At 38.7% G+C, this 18,359-nt stretch overlaps 1 long non-coding RNA gene across 1 annotated transcript; it reads left to right on the top strand.

Moving 5' to 3' along the window:
* The first annotated feature begins 6,107 nt into the window (after positions 1-6,107).
* LOC123604690 lies at positions 6,108-12,389 on the top strand. Its single transcript, XR_006715431.1, has 3 exons — positions 6,108-6,543; positions 11,676-11,860; positions 12,028-12,389. It is a non-coding gene; the product is annotated as an uncharacterized LOC123604690 (long non-coding RNA).
* Positions 12,390-18,359: the final 5,970 nt, after the last annotated feature.

Here is an 18,359-nt window from a genome sequence, read left to right as displayed (position 1 = left end):
GACATGGGGCTCAAACCCACCAACCATGAGATCATGGCCTGAGCCGAAGTAAGATGCTTAACTGAGCCACCCAGGTGCCTCTGTGGCTCACTTTTTATTTCCCTAAGACCAGTACTGTGTCAGAGAACTAGAGAAGCAGTTGGTGAGTCTAGGACAGAATGAAGGCAAGAGAAAAATGTGAGAAAGCAGGACAGAGGGCTAATGATGTTCTAGAACAAGAAGGATCCTGTAGGCTATTGTAAAGAAGTTAGCTCCTATTCTGAAATACAGAACACAAACCATTGCAAAGTCTGGGGCAGAGAATATTTATTCTGATATAATTTTTTTAAAGGTTGCTATGTTTAGCCTGGACAACAATGAAGCAAGGGCAACGGCAGGAAAATTAGTTGAGAGGGGATTATGTGAATGAAGTCAACAGGGGTGCCTGGGTGGCTCAGTCTGTTGAATGTCCGACTTCAGCTCAGGTCATGATGTCCCCGTTCATGAGTTCAAGCCCCGCATCGGGTTCCGTGCTGACAGCTCAGCCTGGAGCCTGCTTTGGATTTTGTGTCTCCTTCTCTCTCTTCCCCTCCTCCACTCACACTCTGTTGCTCTCAAAAATAAATAGACATTAAAAAAAAATTTTTTTAATTAAGTCAAGAGATAGATGTGACTTAGGCCAGGGCACTATAGAGAATTTCTTCCAGAAAGCAGACCAAATAAACAAAAAAGATGAAGAGTAGAAGAGAAGAGATAATAAAAATAGGGAACTCTAGAAAGAAAGGGAATAAAATAAATAGTGATAATAATGATAATGATAATGATAATGATAATGATAATGATAATAATAAACAATTTTCCAAACCTGAAAATGAATCTTCAATTTGAAAAGTTACTAATTAAAACAGTAATCGGCAGCAAACATATTGCTGTGAAATTCAAACATAAAATTATAAAATAGATATACTAAAAGCTTACAGGAAAAATAAGCCAGATCACATACTGAGAGTGTGAAGTTTGACTTTTCAACAAAAACTTTGCATACTACTAGAATATTTATTGCTAGTAGTATCTCAAGTGGAGAAGTAAAGAAAGGATGAGGGGTTCGCATGAGGAGTAGAGAGCCTTAGTCCAGACTAGGGAGATGGGTGCAAAGCTGTGGGAGTGGGGAGGGAATGTGTCCAAGGTGCAGGTGTTGGGGGCAAGGGATGTAATTAATAGAGTGCTGGGATCTTTGTTTGAATACCAGGGGTAAAATTAGTGACAGTGCTCAAAAGAGCTGTCAATGTCTTTTGGAACACTGAGAAACAGAAACAGGTACAAAGAGATTTAAGCGGTTTTAAAACTGTTAAGTATAGGAAATTTAAAGTCTTAGGTAAGCAGTGAATTATATCTATAACATGATGTAAACACTGATAACAGATTAAACCCCCCAAATTGTGATAAATCATATTGACGTCATGGGAGAAGGGTGTGCAACAAAGCCAAACCCTTATTTACTGTTACAGGAATTTGATAATGTTTAAAACTGATGAATATGTACTAATGCCAATTTACATATAAGCATATGCAATTATTTACTGGTTGTTTTAGATGGATGATAGGTAGATAGAGTAGACAGATAAATAAGGTAAATACCAAAAGCAATAGAAAATATTTGTCTCTTGGAAAGCAGAATTAGGTGTTCAGAAGGACTGTTTTGGGGAAGTACTGATTTTTTATAAGCATGTGGTACCGTTGTTAACGTTATCTCATGGATTAAATTCTTGTTTTCAGTTCTTCACTGCTTTCGAATAACTACAGCTGTGTTATAACTGCAGAGCCTCCCAGTGTGGACAGAGACACTTTCTTCACCCTCTGCTTTGGGGCTTAGACATATGACCGTGTGACTTGCTTTTGCCAATGGGATGGCCGCAAACATCAAACATACACAGAGGCTTAAACACACTTTTGGGATTTGGTTTTTGCATGCCTGAGGTCCACCAGGAGTAGAACAGGAAGGAAACCTGTGGAGTCAACATGAACACGACTCAAAACACGAAGCCAAGCCCAGCTGCTCCTAGTCAAGTCCTGTGGACCCACAGCCAACCCATGAGCAAGGAAATGAGTGGTATTTGTTGTAAGCCACTGAAGAAATGCCATTAGTGATATAAGTCACTTCGAGCTTTGAGGTTGATTAGTTAATCAAAAGTTAATTAATACTCAACATTTATACTATGTACCCTCCATGTAAATTCATAAAAAAAAAATAAACTAACTTAGAATAAGAGTGATAACAAAGAACTGAGTGGGAAATTTAGAATTTTGTACACTGGAATTGCCCAGACTCTGCTGAAGTCATCATATCTCTACCTGCTTATTCCATGATGACAACTCTAAAATCTACTTTACTATTCCCAGAAGAGCACAAATGACTTAGCGTAAGCTATCTGTTGGATCCCTGTCATCCAAAAGCCAGGACTTATACACAAGACAGTATCTTTTGCTTGAATCAGTTATTGTCTCCTTTTCAGAAAGCTGCTCTAAACTTCTGACCCTTTGTCAATGCTTAACCTTGAAGGCTTTCTCAATTCTTTCACTGGTGTGTGGCTCAGTTTCCCTGTTCCGAGAGTATCGCTATCAGCTTCCATCCTGTGTTCCCTTATTCCACTGTTTAAAGGAGAGTTGATGCGGTTAGTTTTGAGCAGCATGAGATCACGAGTTGAAGAGGTCAGGGAAAGATTCATGGGCACAAATCATAAAGGGATTGAGTGGGTTTTGAAGAAAAGATAAGCTTTGGATGCATAAAGGAGAGTACACAGGGGTCTCCTTTCTAGCTTGTGAAATAGAAAATCACTTTTAAGACCCCCAAAGGGAAATCAATGGCTTCCTCCCCCATGGAGAAACTTTCCTGTCTTAACGGGAACAACATAAATAACACTTCTATTATAAGAAAGGATCGGACTCTTATTAAGACCCATAAATCAACAGTTATTTTATTTTCACAAAGCAACCCCCAAATGTAATTTTAAAGTGAAAGCATATTTTAAAGGGCATGTGGGTATATATAATTTATATTTCTCTGTATAAATATGGTACTGAGATATCTACTTACATTTGAATAATTATTAGGACAATACCCTGTTTTGCCATGTAAATGGCAAAGAGAGAAAGTGTCTGCTTCTAGAGAAGGGGGATTTAAAGACTCAGCCTTACAAGTGTCTACTATATTATGATATTTCCTTTTGATTATCCGTAATTTTTTGGCGTGTGTACTATAGGTATTCACACTTTCCAAGAGTTAACTCTGTCTGTAGAATACTCCTGGGAAAGGGAGCATTTCTGCTTATTTCTGCTTAAAATTTTACTCAAGATTTTAATGCATTATCTTTACAAAATAAAAACGCCCATTCGTTTACCATTTAAAACAGATTAAGAAACATATTTATTAACTATAGCAACAAAAAGTCTTCAATTAAAGTGTGTGAAAATGGGACCAACCCGATATTTAACTAGGTAGCTTGGCTGCTTTTTCGTCCTTCTTTATTTCATATTCTTGTTCGTCACTCACCTAGAAATTTCTAATTATGAGGAATGCCTTCATTTAAGAATACTTAAAAATCCACTTCAAAATGATTACACTGTTGTCTTTATATGTTCAAATAACCTAGGAGCTATACTTGATTTTTTTCCCATTCTCTGCATCATTCCAGAAAGTTACCAGAATGACGATATCTTCTCAGATGAAAATACCACATCTGTTCAGGGAAGGAAAAACAGAAACACTGCTAAGCTAGTTATTGGACATAACAGAGACAAAAATAAATATAAAAACTATTCGATTAAAGAATTTATTTGTTGTCTATTGATGTTCACATGGTTTAGGAGAACCCAAGTGCCTACGTTAAATATATCTTCAAAAGACAAAATCCTAGACCGCTTTAAACACAAATGGATGCAGCATAAGTATACGTCTCATAACTGTGGAGTCAAATACTTCATTACCAGTCTAATTGCTGTCGACTAACATAATGGCAGTAGGGATCACACAGTGCTGAAAGATTTAGAACATATTTTACTTTACTAATACTGTGGGGTGTCATAAAACAACATCCCTATAAATCAATTTCTTTAGAAAGAAAGGCTACATTTTACGCAGGCATTTTTAAGTCTCTGAATGCAAACTGTTAGGGAAAAGTGCATCCATTTATATCTATCCTTACACATATCCCCGCAGAAAATGTGCCGTGTCTCCAGAATCAATCCCAGCAAATAGAGTTTATATTCATATTCTGCCTGTCTGATCTTGTGTGGCAGAGTAAATAGAAGGGGAAAGCTGAGGCTCCAAAGCTAATTAGTTTCTAGAAAATTGCCTATTCTCTCTTTCTCTAAGCCTCCTTAAAGGAGTGAATCTCCCAGGGATCCTGCGAGCAATTAGGACATTAAGAGTATTCTGCTTGTCAGGACCGCCTGCGTGACTCAATCAGTTAAGCGTCCGACTTTGGCTTAGGTCATGATCTCACGGTTCGTTGGTTCGAGCCCCACGTCTGGCTCTGTGCTGACAGTCTGGGGCCTGGAGCCTGCTTCGGATTCTGTCTCCCTCTCTCTCTGCCCCTCCCCTGCTTGTGCTCTGTCTCTCTCTGTGTCTCAAAAATAAATAAAATTAAAAAAAAATAAAGTATTCTACTTGTCAAATGTGGAGCCAAGTCCAAGGACTAGTCCTTGATGCCTGTTTCTGATTGAAGTAATGGAGAGAAAGCGCTATCATCTAAATGCACGGCCAGCCCCTCCCCACCTTGTATATGTATTGTTTGGGCTGTAACATAGACGGCACTGATAAATGAATTACATCTAGTCTTATACATAGTTTGCAAATACCAATTTTCATAGGGGTTATTCTAGGGTGTGGTGTGAGAGATGGGGGGTGGGAAGCTGTAGGAAACTGATCTCAGTCGAAACTCAAAAGCATAAAAGTCTGTCTATTGAGTTAGAATTGCACAAAACAAGGTCAAATTTCAGAAAAGGACAAATTGAATTTGTAGTTTAAAACATTCAAAAATTATCTCACTCTTCTCTTCTCTCTCTCTCTCTACATATATATATATAATATAATTTTTGAATGTTTATAAACATACAAACTATATATGTATATATATATACAAATTGCACATGAAAATAAATAGAAGAGAGACTATACCTCATTTGATGAGACCAGTAGTTATCTTAATACTCAAGTCAAACAAAAAGACTGTAAGAAAATAACAGATCAATATATGATACAGACAGGGGCGCCTGGGTGGCGCAGTCGGTTAAGCGTCCGACTTCAGCCAGGTCACGATCTCGCGGTCCGTGAGTTCGAGCCCCGCGTCAGGCTCTGGGCTGATGGCTCAGAGCCTGGAGCCTGTTTCCGATTCTGTGCCTCCCTCTCTCTCTGCCCCTCCCCCGTTCATGCTCTGTCTCTCTCTGTCCCAAAAATAAAAAAAAAATAAACGTTGAAAAAAGAAAAAAAAAAATATATATGATACAGACCAAATTGTGTCACCCCAAATTCATACTGAAGCACTACCCCCATCCCCATATGATGGTATTTGGAGATGGGGCTTTTGAGAGATAATTAGGTTTAGAGTCATTAGGTTATGAGGGTTGGGCCCAGGTCCAATAGGATTGATTTCCTTATAAAAAAAGGAGAGATGCCAGAATTCTCTCTCACCTAGCATATGCACAAATAAATGGTTATTGTTTTCAGCCACTAAGATTAGGAGTCATTTGCTACTCAAAAAAAGATAACTGAATAAAGTAAGATTATCATGTTGTAAAGCTTCAAATGCAAGCAGCTTCCAGGTAAGAGGCTATACTCAACCCCAACCTCTGTGTCTGATACCACTCTTTTCCTAACACCTTGGCAATCAGGTGCTCCAAAGCCACACCACTGCATCCTAATAATTTTATTTTTGTATACAGCCTTTCTCCTCTTAAAAAAATTTTTTTTAAGTTGGTTTACTTATTTTGAGAGAGAGAGACAGCATGAGTAGGGGAGAGGTGGGGGGGGTGAGAGAGAGAGAAAGAGAGAGAGAGAGTCCCATGCAGGCTCTACACCATCAGTGCACAGCCCGATGTGGGGCTCGAACTCACAAAACTGTGAGATCATGACCTGAGCCAAAACTGAGAGTCGGATTCTTAACCGACTGAGTCACCTAGGTGCCCCGCCTTTCTCCTCTTATATTTGTAAAAGCAACTATTAGAATGTCCTTACCCCAACTCCAGTGCCCCCATGATACTATATTAATATCATTAAGAATGATCCCCTCTGAGTAAATCTCATTATCTTCTGAAATAACTCAAGAAGGTCCATGTACATCATTCTCCATAGGCCGAATTCTTAAATTCCATAAGTCATTTGCATCTTAGCTCAGAGGCTAGATGCACCCTATTTGGCTCAGAGCGCATTGATTCCAAGGTATTGCAGTGTCCAAACTGAGTTATTTATTAAGCTTGATGACACCTCTAAATTCTGTCTTGTGTGTCCACAGGATGCAGAAACATTCTTGCAAATGGGATTCCTAGGAAAACCTGGAATTTCCTAGAGTAAGTATGCAGATTCAACTCGATAAATTGTATTAGGTAGGCCATATGGATTCGCACACAGAAGAACTTTCCGTAGCTAAATATTATACCCCTAAGCCCTAGTCTGCCATCTCACAAACATGTAAACAGGTATAAGAAGAAACATGAGAAAGTATGAAATGTGAACTGAATGAAAGTCTATCTTGTCCCAAAACCCACAGGAAAATTACTTCATTATTTATTTACTCCTAGTTTTTGTTTTGTTTTGTTTCCAAAAGATATTTGAAGCTGCTGAAGGTGAGGGTTAACGTAATGAAGGCCATCTTTTGTCATAATTGTTTGGCAGGCTATAATAAATCAAGTATGTTCATAATAGGTTTGTTTTTAGTTTACCCTAAAATAATAGCCATCAGACTGGTGATATTTAATTCATTAAACGAAAGAATGTCAAGGATGAATGGCAACAGTAGATATGTAACTATGAAATGCATAAAGGCGGAGGTAGAAACAAAATTATAATATAACCAAGGCACGTGAAAAAAATTAGCCTCCGGGCGGCATTCTTAGTCCTTCCTTTGTCACATATCCATACCCATGGCTCAACGTCACAGAAGCAGTCTGAAAAGTCTTCAGCTTCCTCTTATTTATTCCATATCAACATTTCTAGGGATGTGGGTAGGTCTTATTTAAGACGTGTCAAACGGAGACTGTGTTCGCAAAACAAAAATGAAGTAAATCTTGACAGCAGAACTTGCAATATTTATTGGCAAATATCCTTAACACTTCAGCAAAGTATCTTTGGGTAGAAACTAATTTTTATTAGTGTGGACACTTCCAGACACGTAAAATGATTGTATTAGTGATTCCATATACTTTGGGTCTTAACAAAAATGGTGTGGGGGGGGGGCGGTGAGGGGAGTGGGGAAGATACCTAAGGCTTGTTTTGTCTTCAAGCACTGAGGACATATTTTACTTACTGAATTTTCATAGTTGTACATTCCTTTATAAACAACTTGACACCTCCAGAGAAAGAATTAGCAAACCCGAGGATAGGTAAATAGAAATTAATCAAACAGAAATACAAAATGAGAAGAGCGAAAAGCTTTGTAGATCATTCAAGACCTGTGGGACATATCAGATGGCCTAATGTGTACAATTAAAGATTCAGAAGAGAGAGAAGAAGACAGCACTTGAAGAGATAACCACCAAGAATTATTAAAAATTATGAATTAAAAGCCCGAGATTATCAAATTGGATACAAATGTAAGATCCAACTCTACATTGTCCGTGAGAAATCCACAGTAAGTATAAATCGTGGATTGCCTAAAGTAAAAGGAATCATACCATAACGAAAATAAGGCTGGAATGACTAATCATGTCACATAAATTAGATTTCATAAAAGGAATAGTACCAGAAACAAGGAGGGAACATTACTACATGATAAAAATGTTAATTCATCAAGGACATAATTTAAATGTGTCTTCATCTCAAAACAGGGTTTCAAAATACATGACACAAAACCTGATAGAACAGGAGAAAGAGATCCACAATTATAGTTGGAAACACTAGCATCCCTCTCTTGGGATTTAATAATAAATTAGTCAGATGACCTATTGAGACCTAGAAGACCTGAACAGCACCATCATCCAACTTGACCTAATTGACATCTAGAGGCCATTTCACCCAATACACAGAATACACATTCAAGTGCACATGGAGAATTCACCATGACAGGCCATATTTTTGGCCCTTAAACAAACTCAGTGATTTAAAAGTGTTGAAATCATGCAAAGCATGGTTTCTGTCCACAACACAATTAAACTAAAAATCAACAACAGAAAGCTATCTGGGAAATCCCAAATGTTTGGAAATGAAATAATACTCATCTAAAGAACGGATGGGTCACAGATGAAAAGAAATCCAAAGGCCAGTGCATTTTTAATTGAATGAAAATGACCATGTGGAATTTCTGGGATGTAGCTGAGACAGTGTTTAATCTGCCCAGTGGTTCACAAGCTGAATCTGACATTGCCTTGGCTCAGCCACACTGCGTGTCCTTCCCTTTGTGTTCTTTGATTTCTCTGCCACCATTTGGGATATCTGTGGCAATTGCTTGGAAATTCTTAACGACGAGAGAATGTGAAAGTGCTTCAAAGAAGCCAGGACTCCATAGAGAAACTCATGAATTTCAGAGGCAATAACTATCAGATTCCGGCCCTCAGGAAATAATAGCAAACTGTACACATTTCTTCAGAGGGTCCTCGAGCAAGATTGATACGCAATGGCAAATTATTGCCATCTGGAAATGCAGGATCAATAACATGCTTTACAATTGGTTATTTCCCCTCCTTTTCTATCGCATTACTCCCTTGTTTCCACTCCCATTGATTGGAATCGATTGCCAAAATGAACCTACAGGCAAGCCATCTCCAAGGCTGTTTCTTGGAAGAATTCAAGACAAGAAGATAATACAAATGTTTTCCTTTTACTAACCCTTTCATATTTGGCTGTTCTTTTCTGTTACAAATAATATTGATAATATTGTGGCGGGCATCATTATATACATATCCTTGCCACATACGTGTATACGGATGGACTTCTGGACTAGTACGTTGGGTGAAAGGGTTCACACATTTTAAATTGTAGTAAGTAGTGCAAAGTTACTTTTAATGGTTGCGGTTATGTTTTTACAAAGTTCTGGGAGTTGCTTACTATTCAGTGTAAATGTCCTTTCTTTCTAATACCACAGTAGATCTGTTTGGCTGCAGAGACTCAATTCACTAGGTTATACTCCATTGTTAGCATACTATTAGAAATATGTTGGGGCGCCTGGGTGGCGCAGTCGGTTAAGCGTCCGACTTCAGCCAGGTCACGATCTCACCATCCGTGAGTTCGAGCCCCGCGTCGGGCTCTGGGCTGATGGCTCAGAGCCTGGAGCCTGTTTCCGATTCTGTGTCTCCCTCTCTCTCTACCCCTCCCCCGTTCACGCTCTGTCTCTCTCTGTCCCAAAAATAAAATAAAAAAAATAAAATAAAAAAAAAAAAAGATATATGTTCACGAGTACAAAGGTTGTACATAAATAAATACTATTTCTATAGAGGTATAGCTCCAAATATTCTTTTAGGAATCTCCCCAAAACAGAGTGGGCCAGTCAGTGGAGGTTCACAGTCCAGGTAATTGGGCAAAACATTTATGAATTTTTAGTTTCCCAATATTTGGATAATTGAAATGCTCATTCAATAATTATGAACACAGCAAGCGATACAGAAAACAACAAAATGGTCTTGGAATTATGTACTTTCTTATGAGGTAGTCTCATAGTTAATCATACCATTTTTTAATTTTATTTATATGGGAATTTGGTAATACAGTAGTAGTATTTTCACAATCATACTTGATGGGTGGGTAATTCTCTAAGAAAAATAAAGGCCATAAATAATGAAATTTATGAAGTCTCAATTGCCCCAAACTTTTCTATTGCAGAAAAGTAGTTAAAATCTTAGTTGCTGACTTTCCCCCGGGATAAAATTTTTACTGGAAAGGTGGTTGGACTATGGAAACATTTACCAGCTGCAGGTATAATACTGTGTCTGTTGTCAGACTCACAATTTCATTGGTTTATTTCTGGAGGATTATTTAGATGGCTGTGGTCTTATATCCAGGCCCCAAGGAAAGAAAAAAAAAAAAAAGGAAAGAAAGAAAAAGGAGCCTAAGAGGTGTACCTTCTCACTACAGAATAGTGATTTGTTATGCATTTGTCTGAGTTAAATATAGCAGTCCATCATCTTGCACAGTCCTATATTATATTCTGCTCACTAAAAAAAGAAACACTTGTTTGGATAGTTGAAGTAGTCTCAATAAAAACCACAGCTCCCTTCTCCACCCCGACATTTATTTAAGGTAGATTTGCAGTGTTTATGATATACATTTCACCAATTAATCAATAAGAATCGAAATTTGTTTGACTCATTAATGCCACCATCTCAGATTTGCTGTTATTTTAATGACGGTGATTTTGAATGTGACATTCCTACTAGAGTAGCAATTATTTGGAAGGGGAGGTGGCTGACTGCTCACCCACCCCCAGTGGGTTACTAATCAATTGGTGGGCTGAGGGCAAGAATTAATTAGGGATTACAAAAACCCTCCTTCATTATATTAAATGGCTCATTGAAAACAAATAACCTCATCTGCATTAACTGTGAGTTCACAGATTAAAGAAATTGAATTGAATTCATTACAAGTGATTTTCAGTTCCCAAGCTGAGACCAATATAATGTTCAAAGGCAGTCTACATCTGAAGGAAAGCCTAGGACTTCAAGTCATTGTGCTATTTCTAATTGCTCCAGACATTTCTAGATCCCACGGTCTATTATGGTTTGATTGAAACTAACATATTTTTAGTCATTTGCAACTGTAGTGTGTATATTGATGAAAGTAGAGAGAATCAGGTCTTGATATATGTTTAATTGTAAAATACTTGGTGATTTAAATTTTGTGTAGCAGAATCCAAAAGCCTTATTTGAGTTTTGCAGTAAGACTTCCCTGTGAGGTTATGTTTTATTCCTGCACATGCATATTTATGATGCTTTTCAGGAGAAAAAAAATGTATCATGAACCAATTTGTCAGATATTGTGAATTTTATTGGTTTCACAAATTAAACACGGCACAGAATGCCTTCATGTCTAACACCATCCCTGTAATATTGATAGGAAAAAAAAGATTCCTTTCTTTCGTGTATTCTGTTTTATGGAAGATCCAAGAAAGCATTCAGGGGGCCCCTCCTTTCTGTATTATTTTTAAATAAATGGTTTCACTTTTTGTTATTATTAAAAAATACCATCATCTCCATTATAGAAAATACAAATAGCATGATGAGTTAAACTTAATTGAAGACTCTACCATTCAGAGACCACAGCTATATATAAGGTTAGGTGTATATGTACAACTGTGAATTTATCTTTTGCAAAATTTCGTGTCTATTTAAAAATTGATTCACGTTATGTAAAAATGTACATATTGGCTTGTTTCCTTTAATTTTATATCAGGAGTATGTTGTTGTTACTTAGACATTTTCAGAAAATGATTTACTCATTAACTTCATTTTGAAATCCTCCCTTCCATGCCCTTCTCCCTTTTAATATCTTGCAGCCAAATGAGCATGTTAAGAGAATAGATTTTGGTATTACTCAGACGTGAGCCAACATTTATTAACTCTATGACCATCTTCAAGTTCTAAATCTTTGTTAAGTCTTCTAGCCTCACTTTTACACTTGTAGAATGGGGATGTCTCCCTCCTTCAGATGCCGCTGTGAGGACTACTTGCAGTGTCGGAGGTAAGCATTAAACATCATATCTGGAATACAGTAATAGCTCAATAAAATTAGCTGTTATTATTTGTGTACCATGATTTTCAACAGATGTCCACATCATTTCTAAGGTCTCCGCATTTGATAACAAACTCCAATGTCAAGGAAAACATGATTTTTTTTCTTTCTTACAGGTAAGTAAATCAGCAGGGGAGGAGCATCCCACGATTCGACTGCATTGACACGCATGTACTTGAATGTTTATGCCTTTGAAGAATCACCCTGCAGACATTTGCCTTGAACAAAGTTTCATTTGGCTTTCGGCCAGCATGCCTTTGCTGGACTCCAGTTACTGCCCTGGATCTGTCCACCTTTCCCTGTCTGATTACATTCACTACTGAGAGTTGTCTCTGTCCATGGCAAGGTTAGTCCCTCTCTGTAGAGACAGAAGTTCATGCCATACATTTTAAATGAAGACTGTTTAAAGACCTAGATCCTAAATATGTTTACCTACCATCTCTTCAAATAAAGTATAGATGTTCTATTCTATAACTAACACACTCGACTCTGTGCTTTCTTTTTTTTTAATGTTTATTTATATTTGAGAGACAGGGTGAGCGGGGGAAGGGCAGAGAGCGAGGAGGAGACAAATTTTGAAACAGGCTCCAGGCTCTGAGCTGTCAGCACAGAGCCTGACGCAGTGCTCGAACTCATAAACTGTGAGATCATGACCTGAGCCAAAGTTGGACAGTCAACCGACTGAGCCACCCAGGCGCCCCTTGACTCTGTGCTATCTCCAAAGAAGTGATGGAGAAAATTCTTTCACAACTAATGAAATGGCCCCAAACATTTTATTTATATTACTACCTTTATGTGATTTTAGAGCACTGGTGTCATCAATGATGGAGGTAAGTATTTAAAAATATTCAGTCATTTTTTGGCTTTGTCATTTTTCTACATGGAAATAATCATGAATGTGCACAGAGACTGGCCTGCCAGAATGCTGAACTTAAAATTGTTTATGAAATTAAAAAAAAATTAAAAGCAACCTACATCTCCAATAACATTAGAGAAATTGTGTAATAATTTATGATTTTTGTGGAACTTAGTAAATGAATAATGCTATCAGAAAAGATTCCACGAGGGAGTAATAGGAGTTGCAAAACAGGCTGTGCGTTGTGGTCTGATTTTGTAAAAATAAAAATGAATATGTATATAAATCCAAGAGACTGTCATTTTCTTTGTTTTGTTTTCTTTTTAATCTGTATTTTTAATGTTATGTTTAATCATAATGCGTAACTTTTGTAAAACTAAAACAGAAGTGTTTTTTTCTCTTTGAATACGTTGGATTGGAAATTCAACTTAATCTTGCCAAATAAGCTTGGCTGTCTTCATTAGCACATTGCATGGACCCTGTCATCGTCAAAGATAAATATTTACATAACTCTTGTGGTCTGTCTCTCCATCTGCTGCAATGTGACAGGCATAATAGGAGTTCAATATTCTTTAGGTATGTGGATAAAGGATAATATAGGTCATTAATGAAAACTTTCTCCCTTTGTATGGTAAGCAGAATAATGCCTCCCCCTGGCCCCAGAACATGTGACTATATTACCTTACGTGGCAAAATGGATTTCACGCATGGCATGTGATGAAGAATGTTGGAATGGGGAGGCTCTCCTGGATTATCTGGGTGGGTACAGTGCAATCACAGGAATCCTTGGAAGTGTAGGAGGGAGGCAGGAGAGTCAGAGTCAAAGAAGGAGATGTGATGATACAGCCGTGGTCAGAATGCCTGAAGGAGGCCATAAACCAAGGCATGTAGGTGGCCTCCAGAAGCCTTAGAAAAGGCAAGGAAAGGGGCGCCTGGGTGGCGCAGTCGGTTAAGCGTCCGACTTCAGCCAGGTCACGATCTCGCGGTCCGTGAGTTTGAGCCCCGCGTCGGGCTCTGGGCTGATGGCTCAGAGCCTGGAGCCTGTTTCCGATTCTGTGTCTCCCTCTCTCTCTGCCCCTCCCCCGTTCATGCTCTGTCTCTCTCTGTCCCAAAAATAAATAAAACGTTGAAAAAAAAAAAAAAAAGAAAAGAAAAGGCAAGGAAATGGATTCTCCCATGGAAGCTCCAGAAAGACTGCAGCCTTCCCAACCTCTTGATTTTAGGAATTTTACCCTCCAGAAATGTAAGAGAATATATTTGTGTTATTGTCAGCCACTAAGTTTATGGTTCTTTGTTATAGCAGCAACAGGAAACTCATACTCTTTGGAAGACAGAATTTACTTCTGAATTGCTTGGCAATTCCAGGGTGAAACCAGGTCAGACATTCAGAAAGTCCTGTCTGATTTCATTCTTTTTCACTCTCCAAGAATGCCTTCAGATAGCTCCCAAAAGTAAGCATTCATCATTGTAGTCATTAAAAAGAAAGAAAGAAAAAAAGGACAGTTTCAATTATCAAATGGTATAGCAAAGAAGCCATGAATGCCCACATTTGCAAACCAAAGCAAAGGAGATGCTGGGCTTCTAGAAGGAATGTCAGTCCCCATAGCAGCAGTAGCTTTCAGCCAAGGATTCCCCATGTTTTAGGCAGCTGTGTTCCAGCAGTTGAAAGCACCTACCACGAGAGCAGGTGAAAATGTGGTTATAAGCTGTGTGCTGACAGTTTTTCCTACTTTATGAAGAGAGCAGAGCCACTCATATACATCTGCTGATACTGGATGATTTTTGCTTTGTACATTGCTGTAATAGAGCTGGGCAAAGTTCTGAATGCACCACAATAATATAAGGATGCATGTTTTTCTCTTGAGTCACATAATTGTTCTCTTTAATGACATAGTTCTAATCACAAAACTAATACCTATTCAATGAAGAAATCTTGGAAAATACTAAAGCCTGCAGCAAAAACAAATTGCCTGTAATGCTGCTAACATTTTAGCTTCTCTCTCTCTGTCTCCCTCCTTTCTTTCTTTTTCTATTTATGCATACACTTACACAAACAAATACGAAAAGAAAATGATCTCTGCCATGGTATTATACGGTGTTACATACTATTTTTAGTTCTATTGTTATTCAGTCATTACTATTATCTGCCAGGTCTCTGGTTCTCCAATGTTGGCATGTATCACAACCAGTTGGAAACACACATAACTGGACCCCAAACTCAGAGTTTCATATTTAGTGGGTCTGGGCAGGACCCCTAGAATTTGCATTCTAACAGGCTTTCAGGTGGTGTGGATATGGCTGGTTGCGGCCCATCTTTTGAGAATCACCACTCTTTATAGAAGAATATTAGCTGACATTGGAAGGTACTTTATATTCCTGTATCTCTTCTATTTCCAATTAATATTTAAATGTGTACCATGCCTGTTCAGTACACGTGGAGGTTTACTAGATTATACACAGTGTTCATTAGGTCTGCAAGAATGGATGTCGTTCAGAAAATTTAAGAACAAAAATTTTTGCTTCAACTCTATGGATATTTCTGGTATTCAAGACATAATAAATAACTTACATAATTGGGCTCAAAGTCCCAACTAAGTTTGCATGTATAAACTGAAATCTTACGCATGATGGTAATTGTTTTCCAAGGAACCCCATTTGAACACAATTTGCTAATGATATGTGGTCTTCAGGTAGTTCTGGAAGCTTTTTTTTTTAATTGCACTTTTTTTTAATGGATTAACTTTTTTAATTGAACTTTTTTTTTTTAATGGATTAACTGAACGGGCTGGCTGGAAGCCTTGGAATGTAGGAAACCCAAGCTGTTCTGGTTGCACAATCCAAATGTAAACAGCCTTCCTTGTCATTTGTTGGCATAGTGTTTGGGACACCGAGTTATTTCACTTTATTGAAATTTCTCTCATGAAAAATGCATGGAACAGCCTTCGCTTCTGCCAAACCCTCATGTATTTACCTCACTGGGTGCAGTGAAGATTTGTGTGTAAACATATGGAAAGCCCTTGTACTGTCTGAGTCAAGCATAGAACAAGAATTATTCTTACTGCCCATAGGAAAAAGTGTAACATAGATAAACTTTGCACTGGCATCCACTTTCGCCCTAAACTCTTTCCAGAACATTCCTGCTTACCTGTGCTTTTGCCCCGGGTGACAAGGAACCCTCTTGTTGGCTTAAACCTGGACTGGAGAGATGGAGATTTTATGGTCCTGGGTACAGCAACCTAGTCCCTAAACCCATAATGTAGAACAAGGTAGTGAGAAAAAACTGGTCTTCTCTGAGATGCGAATTTGTTGATGGGATGTGTCTGAAAAGCCATAAATGTTAAGCCAACTTTGGTGAGCTATTTGAAAATTAATCACCTTGCCTGAAGAAAAAACATGATATGAAATTAAAACTCGATCATGAGACCCATAACATTAGAGAATTGCTCTACTGGCATGTAATACTTTTGAAATTTTGCAGCTAAAACTAGTTGGTTATAGTGAAAATGTGACATGTGCAAGCTATGACTCTAGGGTTTTAACACAAAGGAAAACACAAAATAACAACTAAAGTGACATATATATGCATATATATATATATATATATATGTATTTTTTTTAATTTTACTTAACACATACCTCAAACTAACCAAATTAGCTGTGCAATCTGACTCCCTGTCCATCCCATGCTGTCTATCGTCAATTAACATCGACCAGGCTCAAGTACGTTTATTCTGTGGCTTCTTGAAACACACAACTGAAAAGTGATACACCGCAAATGCTGAGCGCGCCCGCTCTGGATTCAGACAGACGTGGGTCCAGACTGGAGCAGATGCTGGAGTGTTCCATGCCTACCGCCCACCCCCGCCCCCGGGGCAGCCGAATGGCTTACATGTGCGCCAGACACTGTTGCCTCGCTTTCAGGAGCCAGCATCCGCGTCTCCGGGCCAAAGGACTGTCCTCACGCTCTGTCAGTCTTTTACAAAGTGTGGTGCCCTGGGAGCAGCGGCTCCACTTGGGAAACACGTGAAAAATAATACAAATGCTTGAGTCCCACCCCACACCTACTGAATGAGAAACTGCATTTGAACAAACCTTCCAGGTGTCTCTGAGGCTGCTGACATGGGAGAGCCGCTAGACCACAGACCCCCACTTACTTTGTGGACAAGGAGAGCCTCCTCCTTAGGATTTCATGGACCTTCTGGTCCTCCTCACAACTCTCTCTCCCTCTTTTTTTTTATAATTTTTTTTCAGTGTTTATTTATTTTTGAGAGAGGAAGAGAGACAAAGCACGAGTGGGGAAGGGGCAGAGAGAGAGAGGGAGACACAGAATCCGAAGCGGGCTCCAGGCTCGGAGCTGTCAGCAGAGAGCCTCATGTGGGGCTCGAACTCACAAGAACAGTGAGATCATGACCCGAGCTGAAGTCGGACGCTTAACCAACTGGGCCACCCAGGCTCCCCCTTTTTTAAATAATCTTGAATTTTATGTATTTACTTACTTATACTCATTTATTTATTGTTAAGTCTCTTTGTGGGACTTTGCTGAATATCTGACTTCTCCGTCTCCCTTCCTTAATTTCCTCCTCATATTCCCTGGGGAATACTCCTTAAAAAGCAAACATTAAACATTATACAAACATTATACAGTAGTATAGTGTTATATATTAATCATACCTCAACTAAAAACATACTTTTGTGTGAATCCTTTGCTTTTGGGGATTCTAACTAAAGACACTTACATATTGTCGGGTGCTATCCCCTTCAAGTTCCTCCATCTTTGGGGACCTGGGTGGCTCCGTTGGTTGAACGTCTAACTCTTGATTTTGGCTCAGGTCATACCCCAGGGTCGTGGGATTGAGTCCTGCATCAGGCTCCACGCTGGGTGTTGAGTTTGGGATTCTCTCTTTCCCTTTCTCTCTCTGCCCCTCTCCCATGCCTCACACATGCTCTCTCTCTGTCTCTCTTTCAAAATAAATAAATAAATACATACAAATCATTTCATTATAACAATAAATTTTTTCTTGTGTGCAGAAATAAAACCACCACCGAATCCTAGTATATACCACAGAAACTGGCCTGGCACTCAAGCGAGGCCACGCCATTCTGTTAAACATAACCAATATCACAGAATCCCAAACTCAGACAAGGTTGCCCCGAGACCATGACAGACAAAACAAGGCCCCACCACACCTCATTATTTTGCTTTAGCACAGATTTTTAAAAACTCACAGGGCCACCGGCAAAACACCACCCTCTCCTGGCTAAAATGATAGAGTGATGCCTCACCAACTAGAGCTTTATTTTTGTTCTTGTCTCTTCTTGATAAGTAGATTTATTGAGATAGTCATGGAGTTGTCCTGCCTTCTAGAACCATCTAACTCAGCACTAAGTTTTGTTTTCTTAACCCTTCTCAGAATCACCCAAATCCTATAACAGATTCTTTCTGACACCCTTTTCCTGAAACACCCCTGTGGTTTCCATGCTTTGTCTTCTCCCTTTCCCTAATAAACACAACTTATGTAATTACCACTGTATTTCTGACTGTCTTTGTCTGAAGGGCATTGGCATTACTAAGGAGATGGAAGGAGGCAGTGT

The sequence above is a fragment of the Leopardus geoffroyi genome, chromosome E1, assembly GCF_018350155.1.
Source record: "Leopardus geoffroyi isolate Oge1 chromosome E1, O.geoffroyi_Oge1_pat1.0, whole genome shotgun sequence".
In the NCBI taxonomy this organism is placed as follows: domain Eukaryota; kingdom Metazoa; phylum Chordata; class Mammalia; order Carnivora; family Felidae; genus Leopardus; species Leopardus geoffroyi.
The sequence above is the reverse complement of the archived record's forward strand: the minus strand, read 5'-3'. Positions and strand labels throughout refer to the sequence as shown.